Consider the following 24179-nt stretch of genomic DNA (forward strand, 5'->3'; position numbering starts at 1 on the left):
GCGATAGGCCGCCCACCCGCCTCCCTGTTATGGTTCCCACCCACCAATGGTCGGCACCATCTTTGGCCGATGCAAAGAGGGCCACAGAGTGGCTCTCTCTGCATCGGTGGGTAATAAAGGGTATTGCAGGAGGCCTCAATATCGAGGCATCCCTGCAATACCCTGAAAGCGCCTTGAAGCTATAAAAGTTACATTTTAATTTACTGTGTGTATTTAATCCCTTTGCAGGAGTTTAACACATAGTTATATACAATCAATAGTGTAATAATACAATGCTAACACATTAGAACACATTTGTTTGTACTTCCAAATATATATGTGTTTGTGAGGTAATTGTGAAGTGTAAACCACTGAGAACTGTAAAATCAACTTCAGCTATGGTTTTATAAACGGCTCAGCAGTGAAGGTGGTAATAGCCTTAATCTGACAAATCATATTTATATATGTGAGCAGTATTTACCCATGTAATTTAGTACCATGTATAACCTGGTTGACCCCCAAGCCTGTAAATTACTAGACCTGCATTCCTCTTCTGAAGCTAAGGGAAATGTGATAGGGAATTGTACATTTCAGCAGAGCTGAATACCCATTAAAATATTTCAATGGGTATTGGTAATGTACTTTGAAAACTGATACTGTATTTCAAAAAAATATTTACACATAAAGAAAACAATTCTTGCAGATTGTTTAGCAATAATGTATATAACTATTCATGCAATTTCATTTAAAATTATATAATTTTGGGGGGTAAACTGTCCCTTTAACTTTGCGTTGCTCACTGAAATTATTGTAGAAGCTTCTCAGGATTTCCTTTTATTTATTTATTGGCAGACATGTATGGCTTTGCTATTGGTTTTTGGTCATTAGAAGGCTGCTAATTGCAGCTGTGCAAGTGGCGTATTTAGGTTTTGTGATGCCCTAGGCACTCAAAAATCTGCTCCTATGTATTTTTTTTTTCCAAATAATTTTTATTGAGGTTAAATATGTAAAATAACAGACATATTGAGTTGCAAAAATTATATAGATATACAGAGAAAGAACATATCAATCATGATATTACGAAATAGACAAATCTGTTACGTCACAGTTGTGCAAAAGAAAAAAAAAATAATAGAAATAACCTCACATTTTCTGTTTTGTTGCATAAAAAAGAAAAAAACTTATAGTTACACATATTACAAATATATATATATATGTTTGTTTTTTTAGCTTTCTCAAACTCTGTTTCTGAAACCCATAGTAATATAATAGATAGACAGCTAAATCTGGCTTTCAATATACAAAGCTTAAGATTGGTAAGCAAAAAAGAACCTGAGCCACCTAATTCTGGGTGTTTAAGGAGATTTTAAATAGAAGTGCGGTATGTATCAAGGGAAACCGCGCGAGAATACTCAGGCACAATCACAAAATGCCTGAGTACTATAATGGGGGGGGGGGCGGAGACAATAGCAAAAAAATTGGAGAACCCTATGAGATGGGGGACATAAGATAAATCAGGGTGTTACATGGCTGATATCTGTTAACTGACGTATACCCTACAAGGACCCTGAATCTCACATTGACTGACAAAACAAGTCTCACCTGAATCTCAGTACAGCAAAATGTAATATGATTTATGTTGGTTCATAATATAGCACAACAACAGCTATATGCTCAATAATGTGTCCCGTCATTTGGGTATGGGCCCTATACCCAACAACAGGTGCAAACATACAGGTTTCCACAACTAAAAAGATAGTGAAATAATGAGTGCTGCAGTTATAACACACAGCTAGAGGTATAATTTGTTATAAAAGTGTAGCAGTTGGAGTGTCTTAAACCTAATATGACTGGAGACTATCCGTGAAGAGTAAATTTTGGAGTAATGTACCTATAGCTCAATAATACCAACAATTAAAACCTATTTACTCCAACTTTAGTATTGCCATTCAATGCTCTCTAGAACCCCTATCTCTCCCCCTCCCGACTCTAGCCCCATCCTAGCTGAAATATATCTATGATAAAGAACTACATATTTCTAAACTGGTTACAGCATTTAAGAAAAAAAATAAACGTGCTATCCCGGCCGCCGACGGCACATTGTCAACAAAATCAAACATAAATGTAACCAGACAGTGTGACAAAAATATAATTATAACTATATCAAGGAGGGGGAGAAGGGAGGCAGACATAATATTATCATATATCATATGGGTACCTTCTCTATATATAAAATGGATAAAGCTATAATTTACATCAACAAAGGTAGGTACAAAAATGCTGATTGACCCCGTGGTCGTAGGATTACAAATTTTTCCTGAACTATGTACTACTAAGTACAACCCACAGGGGTAGGACAGTTCGAGGTGTATATTAATCTTTAACCTATTATCCGCTATAAATGACCTACAAGTCAACCATCAACAAATAGTAAATGAACATTTGACCCTGGCAGGTTCAATCCGTTACAGCTATTATATGCGTTAGGGCAAAATAAAACTAACCCTATTAACCAGAGTATATCATCTCCACTAAAACATATGTATAGGCTTAGCATAGTATAGGGAACCGATCTTGTTATATATTAGATAACATTGTCTAGTAGTAGCAAGGTATAGGATACAGGTATAACAATTTTTAGGGCTTGGGTAACTTAAGAACATCAACATATTCTGTTTTATTTTAGTCTCATCGCACTAACATAATCTGCCAGACTGTGAAAAGACAGGCACATCCTTAACCCATTGAACTGCGTTGTAGAACTGGGCATGGGGAGGGTGTGCATGCCTATTATGACTAAGCCACACCATCAAGGTATCTTAATTAACAATTGAGTATATATGCAAACAATTAGAGACATGAGGATAACTGTATTACAATGCTAGTTTAAGAGCTAGACAGCAGTATGGCTAAAAGTACAATAAACATAATGAAACCTGAAACTAAGGCATATCAATACATCATAATGTCCAGTACCCAGTGTAGGCCAGCTGTAAAACTCTGACAACATGTGGCCTAAAACAGAATATTTGACTTCGGACTTCTGTGACTCTCTGGCACCCCTATTACTTGCTGCAACAGATAGCCTAGCCATAGTACAAAATACAAGTATACAAACAATAAATCCCCAATATAGCTTGGACATACAATGAATAACAGTAATGTGCATCAACAAACATAAAACCTGTAACCCAATGACCATCTATAGAATATAGTCTCACTATTGGTCGGCTATTAGAAGTAAAATAAATATACAATATTATCAGTAAAGTTATTTGCGCAGATCCACAGTAGCTAAGGTCTCAGTTTGGTGCTGCTACGGGAGGAGTGAGTGAGTAGGGCTCCGGGAACAAACATACTCCAGCATCAAGCATAATACCGTCATCCAGAGAAGAGAGTGTCCTGGCACTCCTTTAATAAAATCCAAGAGCAAAGTCAAGAAATTAAACATAGCATTGAAGCACCACACATGTCCACTTGTGAACTAAGATCCAAGCCGTTCCAAACAGTCACTTATACAAAGTACCATTAGCATAAGGTGGGATCTAAGGTGACTGGGAAACCCATCTAGTGACCTAAATTTAGCCGACTCCGGAACGGTTCTGACAATGCGACCGGGCCAGCAAGAACACAGAACCTGCGTTCCAAACCTCCGCACGATCCAGCATAATAGCTCGGCTAGCTGACACGGCCAACGCTCCAGGCCCAAGTGCTATGGGATCCGGTTTCCCCTCCTGACCCGGTAAAATGTGAGGTACCTCATGTGGCGACCTAGTAAGTGCTTCCAGCGCATAGTCTGAATTAAGGTAATCTAGAGGAAAATTCACCGGAACAAGATGTAATAGGTTTAGAGCCTGTATTGTTGCAGCACGATTGCCGTTATGATGATCTTGCCTGTTCCCATTTCTGGCGTGTTCTCTAGCACTGCCCGAGTGGAAAGGGGGATAGTATCCTGTCTGTCGGCAGCTCCAAAATGTTTGACTGCAGTTAGCTTTACGAATTCTTCAGTGTCTGCGTCCGATTCTCTCTGCCCATACCGTGATCTTGCATGCCCATCCTCTTGTTTATAGGTGTTAATGGAAGATGCCTTGTTAATCAGAGCCTCATGCAAAACTTGTGTAAGGCTATGGAAATGGTTATGGAGGAGCTGCGCCATTTCTGATTCCCACATGGCTACGGCCTCCCGCATAATAATAATACTGCTAAGCCCAGTAGGTCGAAAATGTCTCAACGAACTCCCCCACCTGTAATAGGAGTCACCAGGCACAATTGGGTGCTATCTTTAGTTGTCAAAACCCCTATTTAGGTATAGAAATCCATAAATATAGAAAGTTATAGCCAGGAGCTTGACAATTGCACGTCTCGTTCCTTGGATAGCTAGCTCCGCCCCCCTCTGCTCCTATGTATTTAAACATAGCATATTAGCTTGGGTGTACAATGTCAAACTCTTCTAGTTTAGGTGGCAGATATCCACCTTGTATTTTTTCTTTTCTAGTAGTCGACATGGTGAACCTGATGACCTGATGTTAAAGGCAAATAAAAGAGGCATTAGCTCTAAATAAATTGGCTCATGAAATGCACTACTATTTTAGGCATACAAAATAATTTCCCCTTTTGGTGTAATGGTGGCATCAATACCTCCTACCTCCTATATCATCATTTTTTTAAATTCAGCCCTGTAATTACTTCTATTAAGGTACAAGTAGTAGATTTACAGGAAAAGAAAGTCATAAATGGGACTGAAAGAAGGATTATAAAAAATATGTACATTTCTTAAGGGTAATTTTTTATTATTTATTGCAAGAAACCCCATAAAGCAAGAATGAACCCTGCCCTTACACCTACCTGCAGCACAAACAGCTCCGGTTTCTAAACTAGCATTAGCAGCAGCTGCATATGGTTGGTATCTGAGGTTATTGCGCAGGAAGCTACCGGGTCCTTAGTCTCCATGTGCAGCCGTAGAAGCCTGTCCAGAAGTCACTACGAGTGGCAATAAAAGCAGCTACCCAGCATACAAAGGGCATCAACTTAAAGAACCACTTGCTGCTCATTTTACCCGGAAGGATGGGGACCGGTCCGCCTGGGGCTCCTGTGGGTGGGTGTGGGTAAGAGGTGCAGGTGTAGTAGAGGCTGGGAACTCTATAGTCTGTAGGCTGTGTACCACTCTTGCAGATGCCTGCACGTACCTCGTTCTTGGCACTGGCTGCAGGAGAACAGCATAATGGGGGCTGTGCATCACACATCTGAAATTCATGGCAGTGAAAGGGTTAATCAATTAGCTGTTATGGGTAATATTTGCTGCATTGTAGGGATTACCCTCTCACCTCCCTGATCCCTCCCAAACTACTCTCTTCCCTCCCACTGGTCACCACAATCTTAGGTACTGGCTGCCAGTTTACCAGTATGCATTTGAGTAGACCATCCCACTGGTCACCACCATCTTTGTTACTGCCAGCCAGTCTAAGGGAATTTTTTTTGTCCCCCCCCCCCCTTTTTTTTGTAGTGTAGGGACTCGCCCCTCCCTCTCCAAGGTTTTTTTGCTGAAGTGCAGGGACTTGACGCTCTTCCTTCCCTTCCCGCTATGATCCGAACACCCGCCTCTTTTCTTCCCTCCCACACTTCCCACAGCACCACCGCAACATCAGTACAGACGGTGACACTGTGTCACTGTCTATATCAATATGGCGATCTGGCTTGATATAGTAAGAGAGCACAATCAGTGCTCTCTTACAAAATGAAAGCAAATACCGTCTGCCCCCAGTTACGGTCCCTGCTGTCAAAGCAACACAGTGGGGGCCACAGCATGGATCGGTGTGTTACTCCTCATTTGATAAAGGGGCCACTTACCCTATTTTAGTGCTTAGATGGGGATTCTATAGTCTGTTTTAGAACAGCAAGCACCCTAACTGGCCCCTAGCAGACAGATAATTTCTATGGCAATCACCTGCTACCTAGATGGGTTTAAAGGGACAGTCAAGTCTAAAAAAAACTTTCATGATTCAAATAGGGCATGTAATTTTAAACAACTTTCCAATTTACTTTCATCACCAATTTTGCTTTGTTCTCTTGGTATCCTTAGTTGGACGCTAATTTCTTAGTCCTTGAAGGCCGTCTCTAATGTAAATGCAATTTGACAGTTTTTCACCACTAGAGGGTGATAGTTAATGTGTTTCATATAGATTACATTGAGCTCATGGACGTGAATTTACCGAGGAGTGAGCACTAATTTGCTAAAATGCAAGTCTTTCAAAAGAACTGAGATAAGGGGCAGTCTGCAGAGGCTTAGATACAAGGTAATTACAGAGGTAAAACGTGTATTATTATAACTGTGTTGGTTATGCAAAACTGGGGAATGGGTAATTAAGGGATTATCTATCTTTTAAAACAACAAAAATTCTGGTGTTGACTGTTCCTTTAAGTCCCCTCATTTGAAAGGAGGCAAATTTGTCGGTAATATGATGAGTATTATGTTTTTTGATGCATGCAGTCTTTAGGGGATTGGATTATCCTTTGATGCTGCTAACACAAATTTCAGTGATATTTTAGCCATTATCTACCAATTACAAGAGTTATTAGCTGCTCATTTTGATTTTCTGTTAAGAAATAGTTTAAACCTGGAATGTAAAATCTGCTAAAAACATACATATTTTTGATTAATTACACTATTTTTATTAACATAAGCAAATATGTCATTAAATATGGTTATATTAATACACTTTTTACCTCTGTGATTACCTTGTATCTAAGCCTCTTTTGACAGCCCTCTAAACACATGACTTTATTTATTATCAATTGACTTGCATTTAAGCCAATTAGTGCTGTGTTGTGCACAACCCACGGGCGTGAGCACAGTATTATCTGTATGGCTCACATAAACTAGCACTCTCCTGTTGTGAAAAGCAAATAAAAAGCATGTGATAAAAGGCTGTCTTTCGTGGCTTAGAAACAGGCAGAAATTTAGAGGTTTAAATGTTATAAAGTATATTAATATAACAACCATACAAACTCATGCACACTGTGTAGTTTAACCATGGAGAGTATATTCCAATACCTTTTGCTAAATGTGATAAATAATGATACACAACACTATCAATCTCGAATAGTGTATTATTTATAGCAGGTATATTAACAGGACTAGAAACCAAAACCAGGTTCTCCACTCTGATTATTCACGTATACTTTGCAAATGCATTACAGGTAATATTCAACAAAGTTTGTCTTCATGTCGGTAGGCTCAGTACATAATGAATAAATATGATATTTGCTCGTAGTTAGAACTCACAAGATTTTATACCTGCTATTGGAAGTGTATCACTTATAATGTATAGAAGTTATGGGAATATCATTTGAAGTCAGCCTCCACAAAATAAACAAATCGTTGCTGTAAATTTATTCAATACATAGACAGGTGAACACCACTCCACACACACCTCAGCCACATCCGACGCGTTTCCTGCCGCTAAACGGCACTTCGTCAGGGATATTGTCAGCTGTTACAATCCTCCCTTAAAAAGGCTCAACCCTCGCATATAGATTTAAAGGTACAGTACTTACTCTAAAGCCTTTCCTTCAAGGGAGTCATACATATCTACAATTGCAAAATAAAATAACATAAAATGTTCAATACAATGTTTCAATTTGAGCACACTGAATACAAAAAAGGAACAATATAGGTACTGTTAACTAACTTAATACGGTATCAATCGCCGTATATAGATATTATTCAAACATCTTGTAACTCTGTACTCACTAATAGAAGATACTATTTTAAGAATAGATTACGATTTATATTTGATTACATGTAAATTGTGTCAAAGTCAATATACAGGTAGAACGACAAGAATGCTCAAGGATTAGAGTGAGGGAGCACCTGCTGTCCTTGGAAAATGATATACCTAAAACCCTGGTATCTAAACACTTTACACTACATAGAGGAAATGATAAGTATAATAAACAAGAATTGGAATATATCAATACACTTTTCTCCTTCCAGGGTATTGATCTGATACCTAAACAAAATGTTGGGGGCAATAGAGTATGAGCTCTTAATAGGAGTGAAGTGTATTGGATATATACATTGAAAACCGGAAGCCCATTGGGTATAAATATGAATTCAGATGTGAAATTGTACGTAGGCAATTAGGATATGTTTTTCCTTATAAATCCAGTATTCTAACTTATCCAACATTATAAGTATCATTATCATGAATCATTATTTTTTGGTATAGGATAATAACACATTGTGGGATCTATCTAAGTAATAGTATTGTAAAGTCGAATTTTGATGATTTTTGATACAAAATTTACTATATAAGTACTAGTTTCTTTGCTATTACTCATGATTTGTTGGTATGTTTTTTTTTATATATAAATCGTAATCTATTCTTAAAATAGTATCTTCTAATAGTGGGTACAGAGTTCCAAGATGTTTGAATAATATCTATATACGGCGATTGATACCGTATTAAGTTAGTTAACAGTACCTATATTGTTCCTTTTTTGTATTTATTTCAGTGTGCTCAAATTGAAACATTGTATTGAACATTTTATGTTATTTTATTTTGCAATTGTGTATATGTATGACTCCCTTGAAGGAAAGGCTTTAGAGTAAGTACTGCACCTTTAAATCTATATGCGAGGGTTGAGCCTTTTTAAGAGAGGATTGTAACAGCTGACAATATCCCTGACGAAGTGCCGTTTAGCGGCAGGAAACGCGTCGGATGTGGCTGAGGTGTGTGTGGAGTGGTGTTCACCTGTCTATGTATTGAATACATTTACAGCAACGATTTAACGCTCTGTTGCAAAAGACTTTTATTTCTACTAACGGTGGATATTTATTAATATAACAATGTTGGTTGTGCAAAGCTGGGGAATGGGTAGTAAAGGCGTTATCTATCTTTTTAAACAATAAAAAAAATTGTGTTTACTGTCCCTTTAACTATAAAGCATTGCAGCCAATTGCACCCCAGAATACTAAATGTAAGCAACCCAGGGTGCTACAGAAAAACAAATATCCATAGTAAAGAGAGCACTCTCTGGGAATTCTTTTGCAAACAGGTCACCTTTTAATACGTAAACGTTTTCAGGATTATACCCCCTTCCTCAGAAATAAAAAAGTGAACAAACTTACCCCACCACCTCAGGAAAATATATTTACTTCCGACGCCAGGCTCCGCCCTCTACCGGGTAAACGTGCCGCCCCAAACAGTGACGTCATGATCCCAGGCAACACGGAACTGAAAATCAGTTTTACAGATTACAGGGAGTGCAGAATTATTAGGCAAATTAGTATTTTGACCACATCATCCTCTTTATGCATGTTGTCTTACTCCAAGCTGTATAGGCTCGAAAGCCTACTACCAATTAAGCATATTAGGTGATGTGCATCTCTGTAATGAGAAGGGGTGTGGTCTAATGACATCAACACCCTATATCAGGTGTGCATAATTATTAGGCAACTTCCTTTCCTTTGGCAAAATGGGTCAAAAGAAGGACTTGACAGGCTCAGAAAAGTCAAAAATAGTGAGATATCTTGCAGAGGGATGCAGCACTCTTAAATTTGCAAAGCTTCTGAAGCGTGATCATCGAACAATAAAGCGTTTCATTCAAAATAGTCAACAGGGTCGCAAGAAGCGTGTGGAAAAACCAAGGCGCAAAATAACTGCCCATGAACTGAGAAAAGTCAAGCGTGCAGCTGCCAAGATGCCACTTGCCACCAGTTTGGCCATATTTCAGAGCTGCAACATCACTGGAGTGCCCAAAAGCACAAGGTGTGTAATACTCAGAGACATGGCCAAGGTAAGAAAGGCTGAAAGACGACCACCACTGAACAAGACACACAAGCTGAAACGTCAAGACTGGGCCAAGAAATATCTCAAGACTGATTTTTCTAAGGTTTTATGGACTGATTAAATGAGAGTGAGTCTTGATGGGCCAGATGGATGGGCCCGTGGCTGGATTGGTAAAGGGCAGAGAGCTCCAGTCCGACTCAGACGCCAGCAAGGTGGAGGTGGAGTACTGGTTTGGGCTGGTATCATCAAAGATGAGCTTGTGGGGCCTTTTCGGGTTGAGGATGGAGTCAAGCTCAACTCCCAGTCCTACTGCCAGTTTCTGGAAGACACCTTCTTCAAGCAGTGGTACAGGAAGAAGTCTGCATCCTTCAATAAAAACATGATTTTCATGCAGGACAATGCTCCATCACACGCGTCCAAGTACTCCACAGCGTGGCTGGCAAGAAAGGGTATAAAAGAAGAAAATCTAATGACATGGCCTCCTTGTTCACCTGATCTGAACCCCATTGAGAACCTGTGGTCCATCATCAAATGTGAGATTTACAAGGAGGGAAAACAGTACACCTCTCTGAACAGTGTCTGGGAGGCTGTGGTTGCTGCTGCACGCAATGTTGATGGTGAACAGATCAAAACACTGACAGAATCCATGGATGGCAGGCTTTTGAGTGTCCTTGCAAAGAAAGGTGGCTATATTGGTCACTGATTTGTTTTTGTTTTGTTTTTGAATGTCAGAAATGTATATTTGTGAATGTTGAGATGTTATATTGGTTTCACTGGTAAAAATAAATAATTGAAATGGGTATATATTTGTTTTTTGTTAAGTTGCCTAATAATTATGCACAGTAATAGTCACCTGCACACACAGATATCCCCCTAAAATAGCTAAAACTAAAAACAAACTAAAAACTACTTCCAAAAATATTCAGCTTTGATATTAATGAGTTTTTTGGGTTCATTGAGAACATGGTTGTTGTTCAATAATAAAATTAATCCTCAAAAATACAACTTGCCTAATAATTCTGCACTCCCTGTATGACAGATGTGGCAAATGGAACAGTATAGCCAAGACTGATGTATAGTATTTACAGTCACCAATAAATTCTCAAATGCCTTAGTAGTTATATTCACTAATCAAACGAAATATGTATTGTATCTTAGCGGGTCAATGTTTTCATGTTGCCATGGTAGCGAATACAAAATACATTCATAGCCCATATATAGAGATCGGACCCGTATTCTAACTCGTATCAAGCCTACAAAGGTCTGCAAAAGAATTCCCAGAGAGTGCTATGGATATATACATATACAATCGTATGCAAAATTGTAGGCACCCCTGACAATTTTCATGATCTTCATTTATAAATAATTGGGTGTTTTGGATCAGCAATTTCATTTTGATCTATCAAATAAGTGAAGGACACAGTAATATTTCAGTAGTGAAATGAGTTTTATTGGATTAACAGAAAATGTGCAATATGCATCAAAACTAAATTAGACAGGTGCATACATTTGGGCACCCTTGTCATTTTGTTGATTTGAATACCTGTAACTACCTAGCACTGATTTATTGGAACACACAATTGGTTTGGTGAGCCCATTTAGCCTCCCTTGAACTTCATAGACAGGTGCATCCAAGTTTGAGAAAAGGTATTTAAGGAGGCCAATTGCAAGTTGTTCTCTTTGACTCTCCTCTGAAGAGTGGCAACATGGGGGCCTCAAAACAACTCTCAACTGACCTGAAAACAAAGATTGTTTAAAACTATGGTTTAGGGGAAGGCTACAAAAAGCTATTGCAGAGATTTAAGCTGTCAGTGTCCACTGTGAGGAACATAGTGAGGAAATGGAAAACCACAGGCACAGTTCTTGTTAAGACCAGAAGTGGCAGGCCAAGTTAAATATCAGAGAGGCAAAGGATGGTGAGAACAGTCAAAAAAAGCCCACAGACCACCTCCAAAGACCTACAACATCATCTTGCTGCAGATGGTGTCACTGTGCATCGTTCAACAATTCAGCGCACTTTGCACAAGGAGAAGCTGTATGGAAGAGTGATGCGGAAGAAGCCTTTTCTGCACACACGCTATAAACGGAGTCGCTTGAGGTATGCAAACGCACATTTGGACAAGCCAGCTTCATTTTGGAAGTAGGTGCTGTGGACTGATAAAACAAAGATTGAGTTATTTGGTCATAACAAGGGGCGTTATGCATGGCGGCAAAAGAACACAGTGTGTATGTGTGTGTGTGTATGTGTATGTGTATATGTATATGTATATGTGTATATATATATATATATATATATATATATATACATATATACATACACACACACACACACATACATACACACACACACACACACACGGTAGGAAACAGCAAAGGGCATGGAGTAAAGGGTCAGCCACCCCCTCAGTGTATATGAATAAAGAAAAGTTCACTCCAGCCCAACAAATGCAGTAAAATAGACCTTTATTGCTTCATGGTACCAAGTACAAAAAACAACGTTTCAGACCTCTCACAGGTCCTTAGTCATGTCTATAGGTGTATACATAATGGCTACCTTTTATACCTGAGCCTAGGTATCAAAACCACACCCACATCCTGTATGGTTACTACCACCTATTGGTTGTAATATATATTGACTTAACGAAAGCATTATATTCTATTGTCTTAAAGTTTTTTATAGTACCATTCAGTGGGTTATGCAATTTTGCTTAAAACATATTGATAGCTAAAATATATACAAAAATTAAAAACAATGAGTGCACTATTCATTAATATCAGAAACTATAATTAATTAAGAAAGAACAGTATCTAGACTGTATACTTAAGTATAAGTATACTGTATAATATACTGTATAAAGCAAGAATGTACTTATAACCTAAACAGAGACCAGTCAAAATCTTTATTAAGACCTCTAGGTGTAAGGGTCTGTAGCTTGTGGATCCATTACATTTCTTTAGTTTTTAGTAAGTGTTCTCTGTCACCACCCCTTCTAGGATTATCTACCCTATCAATGATTTGAAAGCGCAATTGGCTAATGTTATGGCCTGCTGCAAGAAAGTGTAAGGACACAGGTGCATCCTTGTTTTTACATCTTATGTTTGACTTGTGTTGCGTTATGCGTTCCCTGGCCTCTCTTGTGTAGTCTCCAATGTAATTTAGACCACATGGACACTTAATCAAATATATGATATGACTGGATCTACAGGTTAAAAATTGATTGGGATGGTAAAAATAGCCACCCTTTATCATTGAGTTGCAGTTACTGCAGCTCAAGTAAGGGTAACAACCAGTTTTGCTAGGCCCAATTGTTTTTTGGATGTGTATTTTCTTGCTGCCTATGTCTTCACGGACTAGATAGTCTTTCAGATTTGTGTTTCTTTTATAAGCAGGCATTGGTAAATCTTTAAATGAATATATGGATGGATTAAGATCCTGTAAAATATGCCAGTGTTTTTTTTAAGTATTTTATTGACTTTGCTACTTAGCTTGTTGTACCTAGTTACAGAAATTAATTTGTCTGTTTGTTTATTCTTGGCCTGTTTTTATTTTACACATTGTACCTCTTTTTTCTATTGTTCAACTAGATGGTATGGATAACCTATTTCTTTGAATTTTGTAGCCATTTCATCTAGTCTTTTTTCACATTGAGATGTATTTGAGACAATTCTTTTGACTATCATATCTCAATAAACTGTTTTTATCAGTAGATTTGACAAATAAATCAGATTTCAGAAAGCCTCCCTCTTTATATATCGGAGTGTCTAAAAATTAACAGAGATCTCACTTTTAGTCAGTGTGAATTTTTAGGCAAGTTACAGAATTATTGAGATAATCTACAAACGCAATAAGGCTACCAATGTCGCCAAGCCAGACGCCAAAAATATCATCTATGTACCTCCATGTTAGGCCCACTTAATTTAGACCTGGTATCTCTTTAAGATCTCAACTGCAGATAGTAGGAATATAAATATATGTATCACTTGGCACTAGATCAATTATTATATTTGTATATAAGATCTGTAATATGCGTTAAGTGAAGTTGTTCGAAAATAAGAGTAAGGAAACAAACAAGTATACACTTGTCGTCACAAGATAATAAATGAGAGTAAGTGCTTAGTCCCCAGCTCAGATCTGATACGGTATGTAGAGGATCTCTGTTTTCAATCCAACATGAGGATAACGTACAATGAGTAATTCAGTTTTACTGACAGGTAAGATGGGGGAGTGGCTAAAAACTCTGTTACGGATATCTTGTAGAATATGAGTAGTACGTATGGAAAATGTCTGTAATGCAATCTTGAGCAATAGGAGGTAAGTTGTCAGAAACATGGAAATACTCTCAGAAGTTATACAAATACTAGCGCAAACTTGATTATGAGTGAGAGGACTTGAAAAAACAACTTTGGTTAGCAAGCATGATATATGTTTAGCGGAAGAGACAATATTATTGCAATTTTTAGAAAAACAGAGTCTTTGGAACCAGCAACTTATGCGAAGAAAGTCAGTATGAAATCCAATGGAAATTATTCATAGCAGATAATGACAAAATACTTGATTAGATGGTAATAACACAAAGCTTACAGATCCCAAGTTTAACCAATGTCTGTAGTAAATCCAATGACAGATTTTTTTTTTTAGCACATAAATCTTAAATACTTGCAATTAGATGGTAACAGCACAAAACTTTGATAAGAGCACTTATGCATGAATTGTAGAAAAGGAATCTGCTGGTTAAGATATCCTTAGAAATCAAGGAAGGCAGAGAATCCGTTGGAGCTCAGTAGCTTGCTAAGAACAAACAAATTAAATAAGCACCTGTGATTGTCTGCATGAGCCTTAAGTAAAGGAAGTGGGCTGGGTTAACAGAGGCTGAGTGACAGGAAGGTAAGAACAGGTGCAACTCAGAGAAACCTGAGAGAGTCCTGACACTCCAACAGGAGGCACCATAGAGTATAAACAATCTGTGATTATACACAAAGTGTTCCTCACAGTTGCTCATAAAAATATTGGCGTATGACAGGGCGACATTGGAGCCCATTGCAGTCCCTTGTAGCTGCAAGTAGAATGTATCAATAAAGAGAAAATGGTTACAAATACAAAATGATCTCTAGAAGTTCAATCAGAAAATTGATTTGTTCATCAGAGTATACACCTTCAGATTTTAATAAAGTCTGTACTGATTCTATTCCACTGGTATGTTTTATTGATGTGTACAGGCTGCATACATCTAAGGTGTAAAGTATACATATTTCACCTACATGTCCCATGTTTTCAATCTTATTTAGAAAGTTGCTAGTATCCTTGACATAAGTTGTTTAATAACCATAGGTTGTAAGATTTTGTCAAGGAAAATAGCAATTTTTTTTAAAAGACTGACCCCATACCTGCCACTATAGGCCTACCTGGTGGTCTAGTGGCATTTTTATGAATTTTGGGGAGAGTATAGATTACTGGCTTAATTGGATGTTTCACCAATAGATTATTTCTTAAGCTCTCTGAAATATCTTTTTTTCTTTCCTAAGATATGGTGAGTCCATGGCTTGAGTAATTACTGTTGGCAATATCACTCCTGGCCAGCAGGAGGAGGCAAAGAGCACCACAGTTAAACTGACAAGTATCACTCCCTTACCCACAACCCCCAGTCATTCTCTTTGCCTTCGGTGCATGGAGGAGGTGAAGTTTAGGCGTCTGAAGAAATTTTTTTATTTAATGTACAAGCAAGTTTTGGGGTATAGCCGTATTCCACATCATTTCTTGCAGTTAGGTAGTGGTGGCTTTAAAGCAGTTAGGATCTTGTAAAGAGGTACTTACTGCGTTTTTCTAAAAATTGCTGCCCTAGTTTAGAAAGCCAGAGTTGGCTACTCTGTCCTTTCTTTTTCAAAGGTCTCTGTGAAGAACTGTGTCTTCTCATACCTTGTAACTGTCTACATGCCAGACAGCGGAGCAGGTAAGTGCTTTTTCTTCCAGTTGGGGAGACCGTGCACTTAACAAATGAAAAGACACTGCTTTTTTATTGGGACATAGATAATCCTGTTGTATGGGTTACACTGGGGCATGAAGCAGGCACTGTAGCATGTGTGCGACTAACCTTTAAACTCTTTTAAAAGGAAAGGTTAAAATGTTTTTATTAGGGTTTATTTTCTGACATATTTACTTGATAAAACAATACAAGTTTAAACTGAAAGTAAGGCTGAATTTTCTATTTCGGCATTTTATTAATTTCCCCTTTGCTTTAAAATAAAACAATGCAACATTTTAAACTGTCCGGTTTGAAAAAAACAGATATGGTACACAGTGTTCCAGGAAGCTATTTTTATTGCCTCTTTGTGTCGCAACAGTAATTTGAGCTCAGCAGTTGCGGTCACATGACTGGCTTTACTTCATAACGTTTCTGAGGAAAAAGTTGTTTTCCTCCTTTTCTGGGTGATCCGGTCTTAATTGGTAGCGTTAAGGCACCTCAGTAATTGAGGTGTGGGTTGCCTGAGCGGTATTTTAGAAGTTTATTTAATGTTTATTAATAGTTTTTTCTTAACTTTTTTCACATAATTTTAGCTGGGGATCAATCCTAATTTGGGATAAAATTTAAAGTGTATTTTCTCTTGTTAAGTGTATTCAGTCCACGGGTCATCCATTACTTATGGGATATATTCCCTTCCCAACAGGAAGTTGCAAGAGGATCACCCAAGCAGAGCTGCTATATAGCTCCTCCCCTCACATGTCATATCCAGTCATTCTCTTGCAACCCTCAACTAGATAGGAGGTCGTGAGAGGTCTGTGGTGTTTTATGCTTAGTTTATTTCTTCAATCAAGAGTTTGTTATTTTAAATGGCACCGGAGTGTGCTGTTTCTTCTCAGGCAGTATTTGGAAGAAGAATCTGCCTGCGTTTTCTATGATCTTAGCAGAAGTAACTAAGATCCACTGGCTGTTCTCGCACATTCTGAGGAGTGGGGTAACTTCAGAAAGGGAATAGCGTGCGGGGTCTCCTGCAAATAAGGTATGTGCAGTAAAATATTTTTCTAAGGAATGGAATTGACTAAGAAAATACTGCTGATACCGATGTAATGTAAGTAAAGCCTTAAATGCAGTGATAGCGACTGGTATCAGGCTGATTAAAATGTATACAGTAAAGTAATTTTCTAAGGAATGGAATTTGACTAGAAAATGCTACTAATACTGAAGTGATGTAATAAGCCTTAAATGCAGTAGGAGGACTGGCATCAGGCTTATCAATAGAGATACATACTCTTTAAAAAAGATGTTTAATCGTTTTGTGAGGTACATTGGTGATAAAACTTATTGGGGCATAAATTTTTTCCACATGGCTGACTTGTATTTCTGCATAGAAACAGTTAACTGAGGCTCCCACTGTTGTAATAATGAGTGGGAGGGGCCTATTTTAGCGCTTTTTTGCGCAGTAAAAATTAAGTCTCAGTCTTCCTGCTTCTTCCTGCATGACCCAGGACGTCTCTAGAGAGCTCAGGGGACTTCAAAAGTCATTTTGAGGGAGGTAATCCGTCACAGCAGACCTGTGACAGTGTGTTTGACTGTGTTAAAAAACGCTTTTTTTCTCTATTGCTTATCCGTTTTGGGTACTAAGGGGTTAATCTTCCATTTGCAAGTGGGTGCAATGCTCTGCTAACTTAATGCATGTACTGTGAAAATTTGGTTGCTATAACTGATTTGGTTCATTGTTATTTCAACTGTGACAGTTTTTTTGTGCTTCTTAAAGGCGCAGTAGCGTTTTCTATATTGCTTGTAAAATTATTTAAAGTGTTTTCCAAGTCTGCTAGTCTTATTGCTAGTCTGTTTAAACATGTCTGACAAAGATGAATCTGTTTGTTCACTATGTTTGAAGGCCAGTGGGGAGCCCCATAGAAATATGTGTACTAAATGTATTGATTTCACTTTAAATAATAAAGGTCAGACTTTATCTATAAAGGAATTATCACCAGACAACGAGGGGGAAGTTATGCCGACTAACTCTCCTCACGTGTCAGTACCTTCGCCTCCCGCTCAGGAGGCGCGTGATCTTGTGGCGCCAAGTGCATCAGAGACGCCCATACAAATCACTTTACAAGACATGGCTACTATTATGAATAATACCCTGACAGAAGTATTATCTAAATTACCAGAATTAAGAGGCAAGTGCGATTGCTCTGGGATAAGAACAGGGCGCGCTGGTGCTGTGAGAGCCATGTCCGATACTGCGTCACAGTTTGCAGAACATGAGGACGGAGAGCTTCATTCTGTGGGTGACGGATCTGATCCAGGGAAACCGGATTCAGAGATCTCTAATTTTAAATTTAAGCTTGAGAACCTCCGTGTATTGCTAGGGGAGGTTTTAGCGGCTCTGAATGCCTGTAACACAGTTGCAATTCCAGAGAAATTATGTAGGCTGGATAGATACTATGCAGTACCGGTGTGTACTGACGTTTTTCCTATACCTAAAAGGCTTACAGAAATTATTAGCAAGGAGTGGGATAGACCCGGTGTGCCCTTTTCCCCACCTCCTATATTTAGGAAAATGTTTCCAATAGACGCCACTACACGGGACTTATGGCAGACGGTCCCTAAGGTGGAGGGAGCAGTTTCTACTTTAGCTAAGCGTACCACTATCCCGGTGGAGGATAGTTGTGCTTTTTCTGATCCAATGGATAAAAAATTAGAAGGTTACCTTAAGAAAATGTTTGTTCAACAAGGTTTTATCTTACAGCCCCTTGCATGCATTGCGCCTGTCACTGCTGCTGCGGCATTCTGGTTTGAGTCTCTAGAAGAGGCCATTCACACAGCTCCATTGGATGAAATTATGGACAAGCTTAAAGCCCTTAAGCTAGCTAATGCATTTGTTTCTGATGCCATTGTACATTTAACTAAACTAACGGCTAAGAACTCCGGATTCGCCATCCAGGCGCGCAGAGCGCTATGGCTTAAATCCTGGTCAGCTGACGTGACTTCTAAATCTAAATTGCTTAATATTCCTTTCAAGGGGCAAACCTTATTCGGGCCCGGCTTGAAAGAAATTATCGCTGACATTACTGGAGGTAAGGGTCATACCCTTCCTCAGGACAGGGCCAAATCAAAGGCCAAACAGTCTAATTTTCGTGCCTTTCGAAACTTCAAGGCAGGAGCAACGTCAACTTCCTCCGCTCCAAAACAGGAAGGAACTGTTGCTCGTTACAGACAGGCCTGGAAAACTAACCAGTCCTGGAACAAGGGCAAGCAGGCCAGAAAACCTGCTACTGCCCCTAAGACAGCATGAAGGGATGGCCCCCTATCCGGAAATGGATCTAGTGGGGGGCAGACTTTCTCTCTTCGCCCAGGCGTGGGCAAGAGATGTCCAGGATCCCTGGGCGTTGGAGATCATATCTCAGGGATATCTTCTGGACTTCAAGGCTTCTCCTCCTCAAGGGAGATTTCATCTTTCAAGGTTATCAGAAAACCAGATAAAGAAAGAGGCATTCCTACGCTGCGTACAAGACCTCCTAGTAATGGGGGTGATCCACCCAGTTCCGCGGACGGAACAAGGACAGGGATTTTATTCAAATCTGTTCGTGGTTCCCAAGAAAGAGGGTACCTTCAGACCAATTTTGGACCTAAAGATCCTAAACAAATTCCTAAGAGTTCCATCATTCAAAATGGAAACTATTCGGACTGTCCTACCCATGATCCAAGAGGGTCAGTACATGACCACAGTGGACTTAAAGGATGCCTACCTTCACATACCGATTCACAAAGATCATCATCGGTTCCTAAGATTTGCCTTTCTAGACAGGCATTACCAATTTGTAGCTCTCCCCTTCGGGTTGGCTACGGCCCCGAGAATCTTTACAAAGGTTCTGGGCTCTCTGCTGGCGGTTCTAAGACCGCGAGGCATAGCGGTGGCTCCGTATCTAGACGACATCCTGATACAGGCGTCAAGCTTTCAAATTGCCAAGTCTCATACAGAGATAGTTCTGGCATTTCTGGGGTCGCATGGGTGGAAGGTGAACGTGGAAAAGCGTTCTCTATCACCACTCACAAGAGTCTCCTTCCTAGGGACTCTGATAGATTCTGTAGAAATGAAAATTTACCTGACGGAGGCCAGGTTATCAAAACTTTTAAATGCTTGCCGTGTCCTTCATTCCATTCCACGCCCGTCAGTGGCTCAGTGCATGGAAGTAATCGGCTTAATGGTAGCGGCAATGGACATAGTGCCATTTGCGCGCCTGCATCTCAGACCGCTGCAATTGTGCATGCTAGGTCAGTGGAATGGGGATTACTCAGATTTGTCCCCCCTACTAAATCTGGATCAAGAGACCAGAGATTCTCTTCTCTGGTGGCTATCTCGGGTCAATCTGTCCAAGGGTATGACCTTTCGCAGGCCAGATTGGACGATTGTGACAACAGATGCCAGCCTTCTAGGCTGGGGCGCAGTCTGGAATTCCCTGAAGGCTCAGGGATCGTGGACTCAGGAGGAGAAACTCCTCCCAATAAATATTCTGGAGTTAAGAGCAATTTTCAATGCTCTTCTAGCTTGGCCTCAGTTAGCAACACTGAGGTTCATCAGATTTCAGTCGGACAACATCACGACTGTGGCTTATATCAACCATCAAGGGGGAACCAGGAGCTCCCTAGCGATGTTAGAAGTCTCAAAGATAATTCGCTGGGCAGAGACTCACTCTTGCCACTTGTCAGCGATCCACATCCCAGGCGTGGAGAACTGGGAGGCGGACTTTCTAAGTCGTCAGACTTTTCATCCGGGGGAGTGGGAACTCCACCCAGAGGTGTTTGCTCAACTGGTCCATCGTTGGGGCAAACCAGAACTGGATCTCATGGCGTCTCGCCAGAACGCCAAACTTCCTCGTTACGGATCCAGGTCCAGGGACCCGGGAGCGACGCTGATAGATGCTCTAGCAGCCCCTTGGTTCTTCAACATGGCTTATGTGTTTCCACCGTTTCCTCTGCTACCTCAACTGATTGCCAAGATCAAACAGGAGAGAGCATCGGTGATTCTGATAGCGCCTGCGTGGCCACGCAGGACCTGGTATGCAGACCTAGTGGACATGTCGTCCTGTCCACCATGGACTCTACCTTTGAGGCAAGACCTTCTAATACAAGGTCCTTTCAATCATCCAAATCTAATTTCTCTGAGACTGACTGCATGGAGATTGAACGCTTGATCCTATCAAAGCGTGGTTTCTCAGAGTCAGTTATTGATACCTTAATACAGGCACGAAAGCCTGTTACCAGGAAAATCTACCATAAGATATGGCGTAAATACCTGTATTGGTGCGAATCCAAGAGTTACTCATGGAGTAAGGTTAGGATTCCTAGGATATTGTCCTTTCTCCAAGAGGGTTTGGAAAAAGGCTTATCTGCTAGTTCTTTAAAGGGACAGATTTCTGCTCTGTCTACTCTTTTGCACAAGCGTCTGGCAGAAGTTCCAGACGTCCAGGCTTTTTGTCAGGCTTTGGCTAGGATTAAGCCTGTGTTTAAAACTGTTGCTCCTCCGTGGAGCTTAAACTTGGTTCTTAAAGTTCTTCAAGGAGTTCCGTTTGAACCCCTTCATTCCATTGATATTAAACTTTTATCTTGGAAAGTTCTGTTTTTGATGGCTATTTCCTCGGCTCGAAGTCTCGGAGTTATCCGCCTTACATTGTGATTCTCCTTATCTGATTTTCCATTCAGACAAGGTAATTCTGCGTACTAAACCTGGGTTTTTACCTAAGGTAGTCTCTAACAGGAATATCAATCAGGAGATTGTTGTTCCATCATTATGTCCTAATCCTTCTTCAAAGAAGGAACGACTTTTGCATAATCTGGACGTAGTCCGTGCCCTGAAATTCTATTTACAGGCAACTAAAGATTTTTGTCAAACTTCTTCCCTGTTTGTCGTTTACTCTGGACAGAGGAGAGGTCAAAAAGCTTCGGCAACCTCTCTCTCCTTTTGGCTTCGTAGCATAATACGTTTAGCCTATGAGACTGCTGGACAGCAGCCCCCGGAAAGAATTACAGCTCATTCCACTAGAGCTGTGGCTTCCACCTGGGCCTTTAAGAATGAGGCCTCTGTTGAACAGATTTGCAAGGCTGCGACTTGGTCTTCGCTTCACACCTTTTCAAAATTTTACAAATTTGACACTTTTGCTTCTTCGGAGGCTGTTTTTGGGAGAAAGGTTCTACAGGCAGTGGTTCCTGCCTTGTCCCTCCCATCATCCGTGTACTTTAGCTTTGGTATTGGTATCCCATAAGTAATGGATGACCCGTGGACTGAATACACTTAACAAGAGAAAACATAATTTATGCTTACCTGATAAATTTATTTCTCTTGTAGTGTATTCAGTCCACGGCCCGCCCTGTCTTTTTTAAGGCAGATCTAAATTTTAATTAAAACTCCAGTCACCACTGCACCTTATAGTTTCTCCTTTCTCGTCTTGTTTCGGTCGAATGACTGGATATGACATGTGAGGGGAGGAGCTATATAGCAGCTCTGCTTGGGTGATCCTCTTGCAACTTCCTGTTGGGAAGGGAATATATCCCATAAGTAATGGATGACCCGTGGACTGAATACACTACAAGAGAAATAAATTTATCAGGTAAGCATAAATTATGTTTTTTCCTTGGCTTATTTTAATTGAATATTAAAATCTTTGAAACTTTTATGTACAAGGTTATTTACTATTTCACAACATGTCTGATATGGAGCAAGAGCCTGCTCTCATGAATTCATGCTTATTATGTTTAGATGCACAAATTGCAGCTCCTATGCAATTTTATTCTTCATGTATCAAGAAAACCTTGCAAAATAAAGGTAATATTTTTGAGCCTAATGTCTCTCAGGATGATGCCGTTAAAATACCTCAGCTTTCTCCTGCTACGTCCCAAGCCTCATTGGCGTCACATGCAGTGCCCTGCGGTTCCTCTATAACTCCTCCGGCATAAGCTGCCATTCCCAGATTACAAGAGGAAATCTAGAAATTCAGAAAGTAAGGTGCCTGTCCTCAGTTCTGCTTCCCAAGTTGCCCTTTCTCATAAGTCTGATGAGGAAGATACATTGGGACTTTCTGAGGGTGAAATCTCAGATTTGGACAGTATAATTCCTTCTTCTACGACTGAGGCGGTATCCTTCAGATTGAAGTTTGAACACCTTTGTGTATTGTTAAAGGAGTTTTTAGCTACTTTAGATGACTCCGATACCCCTGTCGGTGTCACTCCTAAGAAATCTAGTAAACTTAATAGTTTCTTTGATGAACCTTCCACTTCTGAGGTTTTTCCTGTGCCGGGCCATGCTAGGGAGATTATCTCACGGGAATGGGAGAAACCAAAGGTGTCTTTTTTTCCCCCGTCTCCCATTTTTACGAAAATGTTTTCTTTCGAGGACTCAATTTAAGACCCTTGGTGTACTGTACCCAAAGTTGAAGGGGCCATTTCCACTCTGGCTAAGAGAACCACTATTCCTATTAAGGATAGCTGCTCTTTTAAGGATCCGATGGACAAGAAGCTAGAGGCTTATTTGAAAAAGATATATGTTCATCAAAGTCTCCAATGGCAACCTGCGGTGTCTATTGCCACCGTGTCTAGTGCGGCATCTTAATGGTTCGACGCCTTGTCTGATTCTCTTCAAGTAGAAACTAACTTGGATGAAATTCAAGATAGGATTAAAGGGACAGTCAGCACCAGAATTTTTGTTGTTTAAAAAGAAAGATAATCCCTTTATTACCCATTCCCCAGTTTTGCATAACCAACACTGTTTTAGAAATACACTTTTTACCTCTGTAATTACCTTGTATCTATGCCTCTGCAAAATGCCCACTTATTTCAGTTCTTTTGACAGACTTGCATTTTAGCCAATCAGTGCTCACTCCAGGGTAACTTTACATGCATGAGCTCAATGTTATCGATACGAAACACATCAACTAATGCCCTCTAGTGGTCAAAATGCTTTCAGATTAGAGGCAGTCTTTAAAGTCTAAGAAATTTAGCATAGGAACCTCCAAGGTTTAGCTTTCAACTAAGAATACCAAGAGAACAAAGCAAAATTGGTGATAAAAATAAATTGGAAAGTTGTTTAAAATTACATTCCCTATTTAAATCATGAAAGTTTTTTTGGACTTTACTGTCCCTTTAAAGCTCTTAAGTTGGCCAATTCTTTATTGCATATGCCATTTTACACGTTGTTAGACTAGGAGCTAAAATTTCTAGTTTCATTGTCCTAGCCCACAGGGCATTATGGTTGAAATCCTGGTCTGCGGATGTTTCCTCTAAAGTCAAGCCTCTGGCGATTCCTTACAAGGGCAAAACCTTATTTGGACCCGGTTTGGCAGAAATTATCTCTGATATTACGGGTGGAAAGGGGTCTCAAGATAAGAAGAATATGCCTAAAGGACGTCAGAGTAATTTTCGTTCCTTTCGTACCTTCAGAGGAAAGCCT

General features: G+C 39.7%; 1 protein-coding gene across 1 annotated transcript in view; it reads left to right on the forward strand.

The window, feature by feature from the left end:
* The window catches only part of COMMD1 (copper metabolism domain containing 1), a 602893-nt gene that overhangs the window by 8349 nt on the left and 570365 nt on the right, over positions 1 to 24179 (forward strand). The gene's annotated exons all lie outside the window — the stretch shown is intronic.

The sequence above is a fragment of the Bombina bombina genome, chromosome 4 (genome assembly GCF_027579735.1).
Source record: "Bombina bombina isolate aBomBom1 chromosome 4, aBomBom1.pri, whole genome shotgun sequence".
NCBI classification, from domain to species: domain Eukaryota; kingdom Metazoa; phylum Chordata; class Amphibia; order Anura; family Bombinatoridae; genus Bombina; species Bombina bombina.